Genomic DNA, 16634 nt, shown 5'->3' with positions numbered 1-16634 from the left:
CATCATCATTTAATCATACAGTAAAGCTGCATGTCCTCGGGAAAAATTACGGCTGTAGTTTCCCCTTGCTTTCAGCCGTTCGCAGTACCAGCACAGCAAGGCCGTTTTGGTTAATGTTGCAAGGCCAGATCAGTCAATCATCCAGACTGCTGCCCCTGCAACTACTGAAAAGGCTGCTGCCCCTCTTCAGGAACCACACGTTTGTCTGGCCTCTCAACAGATACCCCTCCGTTGTGGTTGCACCTACGGTAAGGCCATCTGTATCGCTGAGGCACGCAAGCCTCCCCACCAACGGCAAGGTCCATGGTTCAGATGTTCTTATGGAACATTTACTCATTCTTGCCGGATCATGCTGTACTGTCAGAAAGACATTATGATTCCTCCTCAATGAGGTCCTATAGCTGAATTAACAATTTAGACTTCTCATTTGAGTGAGGTATCATATTATTTGCCATATCAGCTCTCTCACTGTTTGACATTCCGACATGGCATGTTGGCCTGTTTTGACTTGGCTTAGTGCCGGCTGGAGAAAAATTTCAAGAACGTCCTGCATTTTCCCATATCTTTCTGTGGTGCAACACTATGTACACACATAGAAACATTATTGCACCACAGGAAGTTATTGTAGGTAAACACAAAATTTTCTGGCTGTCATGCTGCAGATTGTCCAAACCTGATGACAAACAATTCCTTGTTACTTAGTATTTCTCTGGTCTGGAAGGTTCTTGCAATCTCTTATGTATGTAATATTAGCTTATTCTAATGTATAAACTATTGGTATGAATACCAGCATCTGGAAATATTCTATGTTGGTGTAAATAGCTGCACTCTCATCCTGGAGGTCAGTTCTGTTCTGGCTGTATGTTGGTGTTTGCAATTAAAGTGCTTTCAGTGCTAAGAGTTCTATTTCATTGACAACCCTGCTTTCGGATTTGGACTTGAATGTGGTTACTATGTAACATTGTTTGGTGGAGACGCTGGGTACGCTGACATTCATCCACCAGTTGGAGTACTCAAAGATGTGTGCCCACTGGGTTCCTCGATGGCTAATAAAAGCCCATAAAGAGCAATGAAAGACCATCCCAATGATGGATGCAGTCCACAGGAACGAGTATGTGTAAGATGGCGAGACTATTGATACAGCGAGACATTGGCTCTGCATCGACCAGTAGGGTGGTACCATGTGTACATAGGGATCATCTCAGTAAGGTAGTGTAAGGCCATCACACTGAATGGATATTATGTTGAGAAATAGGGTTTTGTAGCGAAAAGAGTGGAGAATAAAATGGTGCATTGGAATTCTGAATAAAGCCACCCTCTTTTAGAAGAAAACTGTTGCATTTCTTACTGAACGCTCCTCATACAATGAAAGAATATATCAGAAGTTCTGGTTCACAATAAAATTCTCACACCACAGCATTGCAGAATGCCATTAGAGGAGCCCAAAAGAAATGGTCCAGTTCATCTCTATTTTATCAATAGTTTGCATAATTTGTTTCAGATTTTATAACGGATGCTATGGTACTGTGGTGCAGATATATCGATGTGTGAAAGAACCAAAGACATTTTCCAGCAAGAAAACAAAGGTTAACTATATGACTTGATTTTTTTGATGTTGAAACACTTCCCAGTGGTTCCAATATTATTAATCACCGAGTATCAGCCTATTGAATGAGTTATGTTGACCATCAACTAACACTGCTGGGCAAGTCGTTTAGTATCAGTGTTTCAGCTGCTGAATAATGCAACTCAGTCAAGAAGGATCTATTGTAACAATAATCACTGTGGTGTTCTGCTGTAATTGTTATATTCTTGATTTTACACAAATGTGAGTCAGTTACTCCCTTCAACTCACAATTTTGTGATGGTTATACTCATTACAAGCCACTCTTTCATATCTTAATATGCTATTGTATTAATTAGCACAAGCACACCATAGTCCTCAGTGCAATTCAATTTTAGGTGGCTAGCGCAGTTATTGCAACATGCATACTCGTGGTACTATGTAGAAAATTAATAAAGCATTTCAAATTAAACTCTTTTGTCACGATTGGTAAACTGCTGAGGGTCAACACAGAGTGTTGAAGACACTGACAGTTGACAGTACGTACTACCGGCGGCCTTTGTACTCCATATATCTTACATCATATATAAACCTCCATGAACATTTATATCTATCTCAGCTCAATATCTCAAGTCAGTATCACGTTTTCTTCAGATATATATACCTTCATTATCCAATGATCACTTTCATTGATCTCCATAAATACACAAAAACACCACAAAGCTCCATTAACTTTCTTCATATGATAAACCCCATCAACGTAATAACATCATGACACCACTTCTCTATACATCTCAACATTCTTTGCATATACTGTTACTTATCAATTGCATGCCACTCTACATATTCTTGTATTGACCATCCCCATCAACTGTTATTCAACAACAATTCCCAGTCCCTTATAGTTTGCTTACTCTTTCATTACTCGTGAGACAAAAACTACAACATTACATAAAACTCCTTACTGATACTAATTAGCTCTTTCCATATTTAAACAGATGTTTACCTTCAGTTTTGACACTATTATTTTTGTAATCTAACTTCCAAACAGTTACATAATAAAATACTTCTTTGATGCTTCATAGTTATCTCCTATTATTATAATGAAACATACCATAGATATTACTAATTGGTTTTGATTGGAATGTCTGGACAACCACAACGACTATGACAACACAATAATTAAAAAAAATAACTTCTACTATATTCTAGATGTGGTCTGAATAACCACTATTTAATCTATTTGTTGATGTAGTGAATACATCCTACTAATTTCTTAATTGCTCCTTAGTGTTTGCCAGTATTTACTAATCATCCAAAGAATTAATACCTAAAGATCTCCTGTATTTGTGGACAGCAAAGATTGTAAAGGAGTGAGTCTTGGAACAGGAAGAAAAGTCTCACTCAGATGGGAGTGTACCAATCGCCATTTAATATACAGACAAAGGAGCTACTTGTTCTCTACGCTTTAACTGTCTTGGTCATTCCTTTCATAGCTTACCAAACTCCCTACTAACTGAATTTGTACTTCACTCCCTCCACCGTCTACCCTCTCATAATCCCTCAAATCGTCATCCCTTCTGGAATCATAGTAAAATTGACGAGCATTTCCTTGGTTGTTGCACCCATGACTACCTCCTCTTCCTAGCTGGGTTGGTTGGTTACAAGAGTGACTTCATTGGCAATTATCTTCTCCTCAGTTTTGCTTGTTCATCCAACAACCTTCCTGTGCATGTGCTGATTCTAACTGCTCAACTATCTCCATCAGTGTATTTCTATCCTTGATCAGGCTTAATGATAAGTTCTCTTGCATTTTTGTACTCAATTTTCTCTTAATGGCAAATATCATTCTGACATTATTTAACGGTTGCTCTAAAGTTCCGTTCAATTCCCAGAAATGTTCATCAGACTCCAGCGGGGTACCTCTCCAATTGTTAAGTGATTTGTATTGTAGTAAGTTTTCCAACACTGCACACTAATTACCCCTCGAACAGCACTTCTTTAGGAATTCTCCTGCAAATTGATCATAACAGCTAACTTCCTCTTTCTTCGTCATCCCCCATGTGAAAGCTTCACCCTGAACCATGAAGAAGGGACCTCTGCCTGTCTGCCCAGACAGAGCAGGCAGCGCCGCGCCATCCACCTTTCTTGCCTTCCTCCGTCGTCGCAGACTTCGACTTAGGGCACCACTATCACCATGCCACTGGAAATACACGACCTTCCGCTGTAGAGAAGACACGGTTGCCGCCTGCGACCGCAGTGTTGCTGCGTACTGCTATCTCAGCTCGCCTCATATACTGGAGACGCCAGTGCAGCATTCTCTCTCCCAAGCAGGGCACCATGCCTCTCGCTGTACGTCAACATGTGCAGCTACGATGCCGGAATAATACGAGGGAACTCTGGAGCATACCAGAGAATGGAGCACAATCAGAAGAATGTCTGAACCGTATGAATTAGTAAACAACTAACATAAAGAGTTGACTGTATCTTCACCAGGACCTACCTCTGCTGCCATCCACATCCCCCATCTTCGACAAAGAACCCAGCCCACAACTAGACAGCCTGCCTCTCTCACCTTTATTTTGGTGTCATATGGACCGATGAAGGTGGACATGAAGGTGAACAGCCTGGAAGACAGCAGTCAGTGCCATGGTTCCATAGCAGCAGCTTTCCAAAAGGGAAGTCGATAGATGAAGGACAAAGATCTCAAGAATGTGTGACAGCAAAATATGTAAGTAGCACAATTAAACCTTTTACTTTCACTTGTGGGATTCCCTACATCGTTTGGTTTGACCATTGTCTACTTTTTTTATAATGTTGAAGTTACATATGCTGTGGTGTTTGGTAAGGGACAGAGGGCCGCACCGTTAACTCCAGTAATATGCAACCAATGCAGTTTACCTGGACACTCTGCCTGTGCACATCTCGTAGTATGCTGGGTTTGCCATAATAAGGGCATTACACCAGCCAGTGCAAACAGTGAGACTGGCTAAGTTGAGGAAAACCTTGGGTACTCCATAAACTCTGGTGATTTCTTAAGGCTAAGCCAGAAAGGGCATAAGGATTTTTGCTGTAAATAAAGAAATGTGCAGAATAATTTTTTAGGATGCGAAAGGGTGATAGGAGTAACATGTTTACTCGTAATTAGAGATAGGCATAAAGTAGATTCAAGATCATGGCTAAACCAGGAGTATTAGAAGACGTAATCTGGAGAATGCGACACCCAAGAAAAACAGTTGGCAGGTACTACTTAGATGGTTAAGGAACATTTTAGCTGAAGTACAGCGCTGATTGATTACAAATAGATTAAAGAGTTATAACGGTATTGTTTGTTCAGGTATCACTGTCTTCACATTACGCGGCATTGTCTCAAAACAGCCAAAGCACAGAGATACCACATGGATACGTGACACGTCATTGGCCACGGCATCGTCGGTTAATCAGCTCCTTGTCTCTCAAGAAATGATGTTCATGAGAGCGGTAAAACCATGAACAAAAGCCGACCAAGCAAAAGAAGTTAGATAGCGGGACAATCTATCAGATATTGGAAGAGATGTTATAGCAAGTGTGGCTGGGAAAATGTTAAGTTTGTGTGCAGCGTGGATGCGCCTGTTATACCACCTGTAGCTAGGTAAATGGTATTGGAGAGCTCTTAGAGTGAGGCCACCGGATAACTTGTTTTCTCTCTGAATGAGAGGTATCTGTTTATATAGCTATTGAGATTTATTATGAGATACTGGAGATTTATTGTAAAAATGAGAAGTTAAAATTACAAGTATCATGGAGTATTACCTATGTCTATTGATGTATTGTGAGGGAGTAGGTTCAGATAGATTCCCAAGCCACAATGACTTGAAGTTGCAACCAAAGCAACGTTAGCTTGGATCTCCTACTGATGTAAATAAACTTTTCCACATTGCTAATGTATAAAATGTGGAGCAAATGGACAGTGTGCAAATCAATGCGTTCACACAGTCCAGTATCACTAAGTAATAGCACTCCGCCGCCGTGTCATCCTCAGCTAAGGATGCAGATAGGAGGGGCGTGTGGCCAGCACACCGCTCTACCAGTCGTGATGATGGTTTTCTGTGACCGGAGCCGCTACTATTCGGTCGAGTGGCTCCTCAATTGGCATCATGAGGCTGAGTGCACCCTGAAATAAGGCAACAGCGCATGGCGGCCCGGATGGTATCCCATCCAAGTGCCAGCCACACCCGACAGTACTTAACTTTGGTGATCTGATGCGAACCGGTGCATCCACTGCGGCAAGGCCGTTGCCAACTAAGCAATAGGGCAGTGTGCAAACCACTCTGTTTGAGTAGATCACTTCTGTTCCACCTAGGTTAGATTTCATTATTTGCTAGGTCACACTGGTAAAGTAACAGTATACATAGCTTAATGGAAAGAGAAGTGTACCGGTCATCAAGTGTGTGGTTTTTTAATGTCAGCACTTGACAGTGGGTCTTATTGTTTGTGTCCCTTGTCCTATAGTTGAATGTGATGTAACTAATAGGTTAATGTAGGAGACGTGAATTTACCATACAGAAAATAAGGTTACAGGACCTTCCCGATTCCCATTATTCCTCCGCGACAGGAATGACGTAGCTGTTAACAGAACTGAAAGTGAACTAATGTAATCAACATGCAAACGAGAACAGACATGCAAACGAGAGTAGACTCAGTTGCCGTGAAAAAGTGTAGGCAGTTGCTGTTGAAGCAGACAAATAATGTACCATGTGATAACATGAGTGGGGGAACAAATATGAAGTGTGAAAGTAAAAATTATCTGGTGTTTCTGTTTCAGTTAAATTCGAGGGCGAATTTGCTTTGCAGAGGGGAGCACCTGTAAAAAGGCGAAACTATAGTGGACCTTGTTGCAGAAGTCACAGCCCAGAACAGCAACGAGGCCACAGCCAGACAGCAGATGCCGGTCATTGAACTCCGCAATTGGCTCCCATGTGCTTGGATATGAGCGCCGGAATCAGGCCCCAAGCCATGGACATTGAAGGCAGCTGACCGTCGCTCCTGCATGATCAGCATATCTCGGCAAAAGAAAGACAACTCCTTTCAGAATCCACCCCAGCACGACCGTCTTCCGAGTCATCGATGATTACGCTGGTCATTGCTCTGTTCCAGATGGTTCACACTGCCGCACAAAAGCAGCCCTTCTGCAAATGCTGATTCAGCTGAGTACGTCGCGTTTGGGCACGACAGGGCTACACCCGGCGCCTGCTGTGTGTCAGCTGAAGATCCTCACTGTGAATTCTGCCGCTACCGACCGCGAAGGAGAGCCCTCTGATGTCTGTCCAGCCCAGCCAGGCAACACCACGCCATCAACCCACCCTGCTCCCTCCGCTGCTCAAGACTGTGACTCTGGGCACTGCCATCGCCATGCCACTGGAACACTGCGATCTTCCGCAGTAGGGAAGACCTGGTGGCCACCTGTGACCGCAGGCCGCCCGTGTCCTGCCATCTCAGCTCACCTCGCACACTGTACATGCAAGCGCAATGCCCTGCCTCCCGATCGACGTGAACTCTTGCCCATACAAGGCACACCTGGATACCTTCTGCATTCCTGTTGCACACATTATTCTCAGCTGCTGACAGTCCACAGACCATGGTATAGAGCGACAGATCAATTTTTACTTTTCTCAATAACAACTATTTTATTCGCGAATCGCACATCGTCAGTTTGGCAAACCATTGGTGAGTAACCAGCATCTGGCATGCGCGCGCCTCTCCATGTGAAGGGTAAGTTTGTCATTATTTTAATATTGCTCAGATGAAGAACAGTAATTAAACCCTTTGGTAAACTACCATTCCAGTCGTTCAGTGTTAAAAAATGCGATGCGTTAGATGGATTCAACCAAAATTGCGACAGAATTGTCGATTTATTTTGGTATGAATAGTTAACCTTTTCTCGTTCTAAGAAGCATCACCATTTACTAGTAACGGTTACATTTCTCTTGTTGACAGGTTTAATTGTGCTTCTTTTGCCAAAACAGTATAATTTCTACAAACTCACACTGCACCAGTTACTGCGACAGAATTCTGAAACAGAAAGTATCATTAAACAAGTAACACATTGTGTCGGTTTGCAGTAACAAAAGAGAAAAAATTCATGTTTGTTTTTACACTAGGAAATTCTCGTTTCACTAGATATCGATGACTCTTAAAAAATTACAGTCACTGGAATGGAAAAAAATCAAAACTACAGCTTTTGAATTATAGCCATAGACAATAATGTTCCGTGAGTTAACTATTTGCCAAAAAGCTCTCCTCCTTGTGTGCCATCATTCACCAAAATCTCGTTTCGAGTCTCGAGCGGTTTAGGAGATATGGAGGATGCTATGAATACTTCATTGTCGCGGGCGTGCGATCTGGAGTGAACGCGCTACGTACAAATCATTTTCTCGAGATCGGAGGCAAATTGGGACCTCCTCCCAAGTCTAACGGAAAATTCAATCTGTTAGCTAAATTTCACATGCATCAACGTATGATGTAATACGCACCAAATGCAAAATCATAGAGCCGATATTTTTCATTGCAAAGTTTTCGAATTTTGCGCAGCGTCTTACTTAAATGGGTGTATCACAATAATTACGACGATTAGCGAGGTGATGGACACCTCGCCACGAACCTGTTCGATTCTATCAGCTCAGAGCGTCGCCAACCAGCGTCTCAGTGTGTGCAGAACCAGGGCGGCACGTGCCGAACGTGCATGCCCTGTTGTAGTGTCACGTCACGTCACGCGTGCTATACGCGTCTCAATTAGCTCTTAACCTTACTTACACTGTGACAATTAAAACTTTGTGATCACCCTTTGTAGAATCGAACATGAGACCCACTAAGCCAGACACAAAGGACGTATTCCAAGCTGCCCAATGATTCATAAAACGACTGAAGCAACCTAATTCGCCCCATTTACATGGGGCTCCCAAAATCAGAGTTCGGAAATCGACTTTCGAATACCGCTTCAATGTGGTCATTTAAACAAAATCGATTCTGCAAATCCGCTGCTAGTTGCCGGTTTTCCAATTCAGAAATCTATTTTGACTTCCATATGAACACAACCGGTATTGAAACGTGCTCAGGCCGTCAGATTTCGTCTTGCTTTTAAAAGTTTTCCGCTAATATGGACGGAGTGGCTGTGTGTATAGTGAAGGATAAGTAGAAATATCAGCCTGAAACTGATTATACCTCGTCTAGTTGAACAGAAATAGCGACTGTGCTGGCTAAATCAGAAATTGCAACAGCTGTTTTGAAGGCGTCATATTTAACTGGACTAGCAAGTCCGCTTAAGATCTTAACTTGTAATACGACACTGGAAAACGGTTTCCAAACCTCGGTTTTCGTCTTTGGGAAGATGCATGGCACGTAAACATACTGATGGAGACGCAACCCATTTTACCACTACTTAGTGGATGAACTGAATGCTGCTATGTAAAAAAACTTCTCCCTTAATCCATGTCACTGTGCGATCTCCTAATTAAGGTCTACATGAGCCACGTGGAAAGACTCAAATAAAAATTGTGGTTATGTTGTGAGGGTATGCGACCATCTGTTCTTAGAACACAAAAAGCGGGGTGTGAATGGAAGTGTGAAAGGATGGTTGTTATTTTATATGCACATATGATCTGGTGGACCGGATAAGCAGCGATGTGTGGCTGCTTGCTGGTGACGCTGTGTTGTACAGGAAGGTGTCGTCGTCTAGTAAGTATATAAGGATACAAGATGACTTCGACAGAATTCCTAGTTGATGTGATGAATGGCAGCTAGTTCTAAACCTCGAAATGCCTAACCTGATGAAGATGAGAAGGAAAAATAAACGAGGAATGTTCGAATACAGCGTTAGTAGTGTGGTGCTTGATACAGTTATTTCGATTAAACATCTAGGCCTAACGTTGCAAAGTGATACGAAAAGAAACAAAGGTGTAACTACTACAGGAAAGGTGAATCATTGACTTCGGTTTATTGGGAGAATTTTAAGAAAGTATGGTTCATCTCTAAAGGAGACAGCATATAGGACACCAGTGCAAGCCATTCTTGAATACTGCTCGAGTGTTTGGCATCCACACCAGATCAGACTAAAGGGAGGTATCTAAGTAATTCAGAGGAGGGCTACTAGGTTTGTTACCAGTAGGTTCAAACAACATGCATGTGTCAAGCAGATGCTTCAGCAACTCAAATGAGACTCCCTGAAGAGTACACGACTTTCTTTTCAGGGAATGTTTTTGAGAAAATTTAGAGAACCGGATCTGAAGCTGACAGCAGAATGGTTCTACAGCAGCCAACGTATGTTCCAGTGAGGACCACAAAGATAACCTAACAGAAATTATGGTTCACACAAAGGCATATAGATAGCTGTGTTTCTCTCGCCATATTTGCTAATGGAACAGGAAAGGAAATGGCTAGTAGGGTACAGATTACCCTCCACCAATCACCGTACGGTGGCTTGTGGAGTGTGGATATATATACCTGTAATTAACGTTCTACAGCTAAATGCTGTGAGAAGAATCTTGGCAAGCAAGATACACACTGAAGTGTTAGCGATGTAGGCGTGGACAGGGTGTATCTGTCAAGAGCCTTTAGACGTCCATACATGGAATGTATTTCCCGTCGCGTAGCGCGCCAGGCGTAATATCCGTCGTGGATGCTTCAAGCTATGAAACAACCTGCTGCATTCCATGGAACGTGCTCTTCAAAGTGATTTGCGACCACAGTGCACTCCAACAGTAGCTGTCAACTGCATCTGGCTGGCAATAACAAGCTTATTTATGAAAATGGATAGGAATAAAATATTTGCATTAAATCTATTAGCAATTGTCACAGAAAGAGGGAATCACCTAGTGACGTACACCACAGTCTTGCTATTCATGACCCCATGTTCCCCAGCACATTCACAAAATCAAACAAACTTTTTCCTGTGTGGAGAACGCTCTTGCTTATAATAAATAACATGGAGCATTGCAGATCATACTTCTATAAGTAAGTCTCAGAATCTTATAGGAAACATGGTGAAAAGATATTACCTTGAGCTGTGAAACTGTTGGTCACCACTTCAGACCTGACCACCAGCAATTACTTTGAAATTCCTTATATTTCTAATTTTTGTATGTTCTGGAATTTGCAATGTCTGTGTAAATAATAGCATTCTGGAATATTCAATATCAGTATAAACAGCTTCACATTCCGTCAAGGAGATGAGTTCTGTTCTGGCTGTATGATACTGCTAGTAATAAACGATCTTCCAGTACTGTCTATTGAATTTCATTTATCACCCTGTTTTCGAATTTTGGTTTGACTGTGGTTCAGACATGCCACTGTTTGGTGGAGATTCTGAGTGCTTTAAAATATCTTCATCACTATGGCTGTAATTAGGAAATGTAAAAGCCATCGCCTAAACAGACAGGAACCTGAACACAAATAGTATATCTTTTATAATATCTGTATATTCAGGAGACACATGGATTCCAAAACAACAGTAACTGAGCTGCACATCAGGAATCCATTAGTATTTTCTGGAGACAAGGATCATGATCCGACATAATAGCTAAATTAACTCGACTGAGTCACCAAATACAACAGGTGAAATGACAGGATGTGTTTCGAAAACATGATTTTTTATTTGCACAACACAGCCCAACACGGTTTCGAGAACAACAAAGAGAAGCTCTATAGCTGGGACTAATTCCAGGCAAAACTGAAGAAAAGTTTAGCGACAATCAGCAGCAAGCCACCTTAGCAGAAGAACAATTGAATAACAGGGCTAACTGGGACAAATTATTTCAAAGATGTGATTCCAGTGGCCAAAGAGTTTATGAAACATTCCACAACTACTTAACAGGTACGTTAAAAACTCATCTTATTTCAAGGAAATATCATAAAACAAGAAAGGGTAAATTGTGGTACACCAGACAATTGGAAAATTTAAAAAATAAGCTACTGCTGTTAAAGCGACTTGGCAAAGTAAATATTTCTAATGAAATTAAGGACCTCAAAATAAAAGAAACTGTGTAAGAAAGAGCTACAATTGACTAAACAAAGATATAACACTATGCTCATAAAAAATAGAAAAAAAGTACAAAACATGCTGTCTACTAATTAACACTGTTAAAGGTGGAATCAGGAATTTTGATAAGACAGTCCGAATACCAGCAGATATATTCAACAAATATTTTGTAAGCTGCACTGATGAAATCAAGAAGCTGATCAGTAAACCCAGTGTAACATACAAAGATTATCTTAAGAGCACAAACCTAAATCATAATCAGGACAGACCTTCACTGAAACACTTCAAAGAGGTATGCCAAGATGAAGTTCTAAAAATTGTCAAAGAAATGAATAATTCATATAGCACAGATATTTTTAATATGTGAAACGATGTACTGATAGAAATAATACATTACATTGCAGCACCATTAACATATTCCATAAACTTGTGTCTCATAAAAGATTTTTCCTGATTCTCTCAAACTATCCAAGGCGACTCCAGTCTTTAAGAAGGGGAGCAAATCTGATAAAGTAAACTACAGGCCTATTTTACAAATTCCAGTACTAGCCGAAGTCTGTGAAGGCGTGATGTATCACCAAATGTATGAGTACCTAGAACTAAATGATATGTTAAGCCTTGCCATAGAACTCTTAGTGAGAGAGATTTTAGCAGCATTCAAGGAATGTGCTCTCACACAGGTAACATTATATGATCTGAATGATCTGGGCAAGGACTTTGACTGTATTTACCACTCTGTTTTGCTCTCAAAGCTTGAATACTAAGAAATATAGGACAAAAGCTTAAAACTCGTCAAATCATACCTTAATAAACGAAAGCAAGTGGTGAGTTCAGGAAATCATCTGTCAAACACACTTTAGGTTCAACATGGAGTGCCACAGGGACCTAAATTATGACCAGATCTTTTCCTTGCACATATAATTGACTTACTGGGACACATAGACTTAAAGTGACGTATGTATGCAGATGAAGTAAATTCTCTCTTTGTAAGCCAAGTATTTGATAACTTTGTCAGCAGCATGAATTTAACATTACAAAATGCAATATTATGGTTTAATGTAAATGGTCAACCATTAAATGAGGAAAAGACTCAGAATATGTGGTTCGTCTATGAAAGACAGTAAAAATAGAAAACCAAAATGCAAAATTTTTAGGTATCATACTTGTCAATAAATTAACATGAAACTCTCATGTTGAACACAATGTGGTTAGGCTGTTATTGGTTATACATCCGCTGAAGAGACTGATACTCTGTGTGACATTTAAATATGTAAGGACAGCATACTTTGCTTTTTTCAATCTGTTTTAAGGTAGAGGTTAATATTCTTGGGAAATAGCAAAAAAATAGTGAAATTTTGTTGATCCAGAAGAAAGAAATCAGAGTAAAGGCAAAGGTAGGTAACAGGACACATTGTAAAGCACTGTTCATAAAATATAGAGTGTTAACAGTTATTAATCCATATATTCTTGATAATGTTAACTATGTACTTGCTGAACTACCAAATATAGATGTAAAGAATCAAAGGCACATCTACAGTACAAGGATCTGCACTTCTATACTCTTACCACAAAATAGATTAGCAAAAACTAATAATAGCCATAAATATATAGCAATTAAAATAGATTAAAATTTTCTAAACATGCCTCAAGCATACCAGTCAAAGTTTATAAGGAAACATTACACAACTTCATGTTAACTGACCCATTCTGTTCATTAGAAGAATTTTTAGAAGTGCCGTACATCAATGTAAATATGTACAAATATACTTTATAAAGTTAATAGGCTAAGTGATCTGACAAAATCTATTACATGTAATAATGCTGAATGACTAATAAATAATCTGAAACGTTACAGGGAAATGACACAATCTTACAAACAGAATGATTTGGCTCTTTACCATATCAGAAATGCTGATATGACAGAAGCCAACAAAATGATACACTTGATGGAAGGAATTGATGGAAGGAATTGATGGAAGGATTTGTGGAAGACGTGTACCACACTCTTCTGGATACCACAACGATAGACGAATTTACCAAGTGATGCCAACGAATCTAGGAAATGTAACAGAAAAAGAGTCAGACGAAAGAGGTATGACTCTCAAATGTGATTCCCATGGCAGTTGTGGAAGGCCACTGTGAACTCTTTTCTCTTACGTGGCAGATAGTAAGAGGAGAGATGAACAGATTCAACAGTAGTTACCTGTCAGAAATGTCGGAGCGAGTACACAGGAGATAGTAGCCTTGAATGTCGACCCAATACAGTGGGAGGTAATACAGAAGAAGAGGTGTATTGGTCTTTAACACCAATCTCCACCACCAGCCAGACTCGTCTGGAAGAACAGACTCAATAATTCAGGCTTATGATACAACCATCAAATGACAACACAGCACCCAATTAATGCAGTTACATCCAACTCCTACGCCAAGTAGAACGCCCTGCAAAAGAACAGACGCGTGGAGGACAGAGGACAACGAGCCATTGTGTTTCCACTGTGGACGCTCGGGACACATTGTACGTTACTACAGAAGACGAAGGCGAGTTTTCGACTACTACTACACTGCCAAACCTCATCAGTTATTCACGCCAGTCAGCTGCAGACGATTATAGTCGACTTTTGAAACAAAGCCCATTGCTATTTCTTGAAGACGGTTTCCTCCAAAGACGCCATAGCTGTTCCTCATGGCCATATAGAGGTAAACAGCCTCTCTGTTAGACAAAGACTTCAGGAAAACGAAGCGAGTCAACCATCTGTGGAGGAGAGATCACCACAGATGAAAATCCTCCATGGACGACAGTCATCAGTACATCACGAAATCTCATGACAGCATCTTCCATGGCCAACGCATGCAGGTCTCATTCGACTCAGGGTCTACTTTCTCTGTAATGACGGATGCTTACCTTCATCAGCTTAAGAAAGCTACGTTCCATGATACGAACGTGATTGTGCTAAAAGTCGCAAGTGGGAAATGCATCCAGCTGTCAGGAACATGTATTCCAAGACTAACTATTGTAATATTGTTGCATTGATATGAGGCGTAAGCGGTGCTGCTATTCAATAAAAGCGGGTTAAAAGCTGTGAGCTATCTGAGGAAGTTAACCTTGCATTACTGCGCAACTGTTTCACCAGGTATCCAGTCTAGCTTACCAAATTCCCAACCAGACTAACATTAATTATAATCTTTTAATAATCATACGAAAACAGGGGATATATATAAAAAAGCGAATTTAAATCAAAAGAAATAAATCAGTTTATATTTGGAAATTTATTTTAACATTGATCATTGAAATTTCAGCATATTAAACTTGAGTCATAACTAAGCTGGTGCCTTATTTAGGATTGTGAAAATGTGAGTTTGTAATCTTACGGAACACATCAAATATGGAGCCAAGATTGGGAGACTGCATACAACACTGCATTCATAAATTAACACACGAAGAACGTTGAAACGTATGCGAGAGGAAATTAACCACAACCAACCGATTCAATTTTCAAGCAAATAAGTTACATTCGTAGCGCAATCCTGTCTGTCATGTAATTACCACACACTGGTATACTAAATTCATACTAACTCTCTGTTAAACTTCCCGAAAAGAATAGCTAGGGGCTACTTTGGTCACACAAATAGTGTAACTCCACAATAATTTTGATAATTAAAATAAATTAGATCGAAAAGCAATTTACAAAAGAAAAACCTCGAACTGGTTACTTTCGTCTTACTATTAACCTGATGGATCAAACAATTGCATAAGCACGTGGTACTGGCCTCATAAAGTACACCCCACGTGGGTTGAACATACAGAAAAGTTGCTGTATTGAAAAATATTGTTAAGGCGAGACGTTATAATCTCACGCACATTCACATTTAAGATTGATGATCTTACTTAGAGTTACTGATCAACACGTGGTTCCACTTTACTCACAAAGTAGTGATAAAGCAACTACTGGAAAATATTCTGAAGTTCACACTCGAAATACACTGCGTTGCAATTTAAGATAACATTAGATATTTTAGAGCTAAGCCTGAAATAAAGTTGATTAAATTTTCAGGTAGGCTGAACTTAAGAAATCCATTGTTCTGCGGACTTAGCAGACACGCGCTTAGCCAGAGATCTTACCATTTCAGACGCTCGCCACGGACAGACTTACCTGTCGAGCTCCTACCGAGCGTGCTTCCGTATACAAAACGGAAGTGACCAGAGAGGCAGCTTCCTATACCAACATGACAAGGGACGGACAGGACAATGCTAAGGACAGAAACCTCTTTGATTTTAGAAAGCGTAGCTACCTGTTCCGACGTTGGTCTTCTGTTCTCTAGCAGACAGGCTTGTCTGTTACCATTCGGCATGCAACTAGAAATACATTTGCTCATTCATCCTCTCACACAGAAGAGAAGGGGGATGACAGTATTTTATTATATACTGTATATAAAGGAAGCGGACGTAGGTTCCATATGAGACCGTGTGACATGAATTACATATAAACTGTGTTTTAAAGTGTAGTAGTGTGACAGATCGTTCTTGTTTATGCATAAAAGTAACACATTTCACTGCTCAGTCTCCTCCCAGATAGTCAGAAATACCACAGTAAATTTAGAAGAGGAATTTATGCCGTAATTGACAACAGATTTAAGAAATTAACATGAAAGGTATCCAACAGAGACCTTTCATAACCCCAACGCTCCGGGAAAAGACTGTGCAGGGAATTTTCTGGCCATGCTAGGACATTCCCAAGCAGGCTTCTCAAACCCAACTTAAACCAGAAATGTAAAGAAAAGGCAAAAGGTCACCAGTTACTTGCTAAAACACAATAATTTCAACACATCTTTAGAATCTACCAATTTCAAAGAAAAAAAACAATCTGTGACACCTATTTAAAAGATCATGTAGACCTAATTCGGTGAGCAAGTGAAAACAATGGTCCTTGTCACATTAATATGAAAACAATTTCTGGTTGTTACCCTAGTGGAGTTCACCAGTATTTGCTCATTGCAAGAGCCAACTGATCACAGGAAAATTTATGACTGTTTATTAACAAGTAAAATTTATGAAAATAG

General features: G+C 40.3%; 1 pseudogene; it reads right to left on the bottom strand.

Annotated features, from left to right (window-relative positions):
* Positions 1 to 5725: 5725 nt before the first annotated feature.
* Positions 5726 to 5843, bottom strand: LOC126291003 (5S ribosomal RNA; annotated as a pseudogene).
* Between the last annotated feature and the right edge of the window lie 10791 nt (positions 5844 to 16634).

Source organism: Schistocerca gregaria, chromosome 1 (assembly GCF_023897955.1).
Source record: "Schistocerca gregaria isolate iqSchGreg1 chromosome 1, iqSchGreg1.2, whole genome shotgun sequence".
Taxonomy (NCBI): domain Eukaryota; kingdom Metazoa; phylum Arthropoda; class Insecta; order Orthoptera; family Acrididae; genus Schistocerca; species Schistocerca gregaria.
Note: the sequence above shows the minus strand (reverse complement) of the source record. Positions and strands in the feature narration are given on the sequence as shown.